This window comes from Dipodomys ordii, unplaced genomic scaffold (genome assembly GCF_000151885.1).
Source record: "Dipodomys ordii isolate 6190 unplaced genomic scaffold, Dord_2.0 Scaffold159, whole genome shotgun sequence".
NCBI lineage: Eukaryota > Metazoa > Chordata > Mammalia > Rodentia > Heteromyidae > Dipodomys > Dipodomys ordii.
Window position 1 is genome coordinate 700703 of NW_012267375.1, and position 4450 is coordinate 705152.

At 60.8% G+C, this 4450-nt stretch overlaps 1 long non-coding RNA gene across 3 annotated transcripts; it reads left to right on the forward strand.

Annotated features, from left to right (window-relative positions):
- Positions 1-538: 538 nt before the first annotated feature.
- LOC105998250 lies at positions 539-3894 on the forward strand. Of its 3 annotated transcripts, XR_001175683.1 has the most exons (5): positions 539-781; positions 1196-1262; positions 1413-1522; positions 2437-3008; positions 3740-3894. It is a non-coding gene; the product is annotated as an uncharacterized LOC105998250 (long non-coding RNA). The 3 variants fall into 3 exon arrangements; XR_001175682.1 differs by having other exon boundaries at positions 1196-1522; XR_001175684.1 differs by lacking the exon at positions 1196-1262.
- The last annotated feature ends 556 nt before the right edge of the window (positions 3895-4450 follow it).

A 4450-nucleotide genomic window follows, 5' to 3' on the forward strand; every position in this document is an offset into this window, starting at 1 on the left:
GGAGGCCTCTTTCCTGAGTGACCGCGGGGACGGGACGGAGGCCCCTGCGGCCCCGAGTGACCGCGGGGACGGGACGGAGGCCCCTGCCCCGAGTGGCCGCGGGGACGGGACGGAGGCCCCTGCCCCGAGTGACCACGGGGACGGGACGGAGGCCCCTGCCTGCCCCGAGTGACCGCGGGGACGGGACGGAGGCCCCTGCCCCGAGTGACCGCGGGGACGGGACGGAGGCCCCTGCCCCAAGTGACCGCGGGGACGGGACGGAGGCCTCTTTCCTGAGTGACCGCGGGGACGGAACGGAGGCCCCTGCCCCGAGTGACCGCGGGGACGGGACGGAGGCCCCTGCCCCAAATGACCATGGGGACGGGACAGAGGCCCCTGCCCTGAAGCCCTGAGTGACCGCGGGGACGGGACGGAGGCCCCTGCCTGCCCCCAGTGACCGCGGGGACGGGACAGAGGCCCCTGCCCCGAGTGACCGCGGGGACGGGACGGAGGCCCCTGCCCCGAATGACCGTGGGGACGGGACAGAGGCCCCTGCCCTGAGTGACCGTGGGGACGGGACGGAGGCCTCTTTCCTGGTGACCCCGGGGACCGGCCCTCACCCTGTGGGTCTGCCTCCCTGGACCACAGGTCCTGGCACTCCCGGTCCTGGCTGGCCGGAAGCTCAGAGCTCTGTCCTAGGGACGGGCGGCGTGCTGGTCTCTGCGGGCTGTCAACACCGTGTGTCTCATCTCATCTTTGGTTGTGCATCTGTTCGACGCCAACTAGGGCATTCATGTTTGAGGTGAGTACACTGGGGCCCCAGAACCACACCTGTCTCCAACCTCAGGCCTTCCCCAACCAGCCAGTTCTGTTAAGGGACAGAAAACAGTGAGAGACACAGAGAGGGAGGGGGAGAGGGAGAGGAAGAGGGCCCCAGCTGGAGGGGTCTGCAGAATGCCAGAGGCAGGGCAGAAGCAGGGCTGGGCTTGGTTATGCCTGGGTCTGGGCAGGCAGAGGTCACTGTGAGCTGGCCATCCTGAAAGGCCACCCCAGAGCCTCACCAGCTGTAGAGAGGCAGAACAGATGGGCAGGTGGGAAAGTGGGCACAGGAGGAGGGACAGGACCAGAGGGCGGTGGAGCACCACTTGTGCGAATGCAGAGTCCCAGGCCTAGCAGAGGTGAGGGGCCCCCAGTGGACACCCACTTCTCTCCTCAGCACTGCCCACCCGTCCCAGCGGGCAGCCTCCGTCCTTCAGCGCTGGACCTCAGTGGTGTGTGCAGGAGTGAATCCCCCATGACTGGGGGAGATCTGCCCCACGCCCGAGCCCAGGGCAGTGCCTGGGCAGACGCAGCGGGGACTGTCCCCTGTCCTTCTCCGTGTGTGGCCCTTGCCCTACACTTCTGGGCCTGCTCTTCTGTCTTCGGGTATGCAGGCTGCCCATCTGCTCTCACCGGGCTAGAAATCTTCGGTGTGTTTGCCATCTGCCAATCTAGGCTGGGTCCCCTCCTGTAGAGACAAGTCTCAACACTCTGGAGTTGTCTGGTGAGTGGCCACTTAAGTAGTTTGCTGAATTTTAGGGGGCGATAGCCCCTCTCACAGCTGTGCTCACAGACCAAGGACCAATGCTTAAGACAGCGTGTCCCTCCTGTGTGAGTAGCCCAGAGGAGCCCTGAGCTCCACAGGGCAGCAAGGACAGTGTGGAACAGAACAGAGACAGAGCAAAGATGGGCTCAGCAGGAAGCCCACCGTGGGAGCAGGCCGTGGCCGGCGCTGTGCCCTGCAGGAACATCGTGTGCCTCTCAGTGGCCTGGGGTACTGCTGAGTGTCCGAGGCAGTGAGGTGCACAGCTCCTTCCCTTCCCCGCAGCCCTGCTGCAAGAACACAGGCTTCAGAGGCAAGGCTTAGGTCAGACGCAGGTGTGCACGCACGCATGCACATATACACACTCACAGCTCCCCACATCTGGGCAGCCTGCAGATGCTTCCTGGCCAGAGAACCTGGGCTGGAGCTGGCGCCTGTGGGCTCTGCAGACCTCTGCAGAGCTCCCCTTTGCTCCCCTGGCCCCCAGGGCCCCTAAAGAAGGCCCCGTGCCCCCGACACCATTGGTGCTGTGAATGCGGGCTCAGGAACACACTGCTGTGCCCTGGCACACAGGCCTCATTCGGGGAGACCGCATTTCCTCCCGTGCAAATCGCAAATGCCGAGGTGGAGATCAGGCTGGGTCCGCTCGGGGTCCCTCTGCTTGCACCCAAAGCAGCCTGCTCCACTTGCTCCACTTAATTTATAAAGTGGTGGTTTTGACCTGGGTTACCCAGCACGAGTGCCAAGGTAGAACACACTGTGTCTTGTTTACACAAGTCAGACTATACCTGCCATCACACCCAGAAGCACAAATTGATCAATACCTGATTTGTGCCGACAAACAGTTGCAGCTGTGAATGCATAACTCATTTCAGAAACTCCAGCTGCAAACTCTCACCTGAGGCTGTAACGGAAGGAACGCCCCGTGATTGAGACACAGAGATGGCGCAGCGGACCTCTGCCTCACCCCGGTCTCCAGCTCCAGCAGCTTTTCCGCTTGAGACACCCACTTCAGCCAGACCTGGCACTGCACCCACACTTGACACCCCTGTGCACAGAGAATGCATCTGCCCCCCTAGAAGCCTTTGCCTGTATCCGTGTCCGGCACAGCCCACCGAACTCCGCAGCTCTTTAACCTGTTCTTCGCCTTGCCTATGTCTGTCACTGGATAAAGCACGATGTGTGATCTGAGAGTTCATGTTAGTTGTTAAAGCTGTGGTGTCAGTGGCCCCGGCTAGTAAGTGGACTCAGGGGTGCTCGCCAAATTAAAGCCAATGAGCTGGATGCAAGGGCCAATTTACTGTTGCTTAACCAGTTCTGACTGTGTGGAGACACACAGTGTGTCTGTTTCTGACCTAGCTTGCTCATGACAACCACACCCTGGTACTGCCTTGATTGTCCCAAAGGCTTGGCTGTGAAGGCCAAAGGAAGTCCGGCCGCTTGTGATGTGAGCACCTAACCAGGGATAGGTGCTGGCCACTGCTTCTGGACATGAGCCCGGTGAGCACGTGGCTGGTCAGGGGCTGTGGGGCCTGGGGGGGGGTCTGTGAGTGCAGCTGAGCCTGTGGCTGGCCGGGGGCTGTGGGGCCTGGGGGGGGCTGTGAGTCCAGCTGAGCCTGTGGCTGGCCGGGGGCTGTGGGGCCTGGGGGGGGGCTGTGAGTCCAGCTGAGCCTGTGGCTGGCCATGGGCTGTGGGGCCTGTGGGGGGCAGGGCAGGGGCAGCCAGTTCCTGCCCACGAGGGCTGGTCTTTTCCCCAGTGTGGCTGCCCACAGCTTTCCCCGGTCTCGGGGATGCCGTGTGTCTGTCATCTGTCTGAATGTGTCTCTGTGGGGTCGGCCCAGGCACAGGAATCTGGGAGGATCCTCGGGAAACCCACTCCCCCTGCGGTCAGATGATGGCCACCAGCACCTCCCCCCTGTGGCGTGGCCCACCCCATGACTGGCCGGGGCCCTGCATTTCTTAAGTGTCAGAATGCACCTGGCTGAAATGTGTGATTTTGACCTTCTCAGCGGACAGCTGAGTAGCGTGAAGTCGGGTGTGGCCCTGACGCCGTCACTACCGCCTCCAGCTCTCCTCCATCTCCGAGCTGAATCTGATGATGCGGGACGTCCGAGTAATGAAATCACAAGGAGTTTGTCCTTCTGTGGCTGGCTGTGTCACCCATGTAATCTTCTCCAGGTTCTCTCTGTGGTGGTGTGTGCGAGCTTCCTTTCAAAGCCGTGGAGTAGTCCATCCCCAGACGTGGCACTTCCGTTCTGCCCCTCCCCCGATGGACAGCTTCCACCGTTGGCACTGTTTCCTCCTACTCCTACTCGCGTGACAATAAATTGAGAGGGAAGAATTTTTCTTTTTTCTTTTTTGTCAGTCGTGGGGCCTGAACTCTGGGCCTGGGCGCTGTCCCTCAGCTCTTCAGCTCAAGGCTAACGCTCTACCACTTGAGCCACAGCAACACTTCCGGCTTTTTTCTTTTTTGCTTATGTGGTGCTGAGGAATCGAACCCAGGGCCTCATGCATGCAAGGCAAGCGCTCTACCACTGAGCCACCTTCCTAGCCAAGAATTTTTCATGATGTGAGTTTTTTCCTATTTAATTTACTTCCAACCATCTATCATGATCTGTCCACTCTTAGCTCACACCTTTTCCTGTCTTGTACCCAGCTGCGGGAGGCTGGGCTGCTGGTCTCCCTCTCCCCTCTCCCTCCTCTCCTGTTCCCAGGAGCTCTGTCACAAGACCAGGGTTCACAGGTCATGCCTGGGTTTCATATTTCCAAAATATTATGCCAAGCAGGCATTTTCCTCGGCAGCCCTCCTGCTGCGGCTCTGGGACTGCGTCTCTTGTCCTGTCTCTGACTTTGGCCTGGTGGTGCTGTCCAGCCCTAGGCTCGCAACCT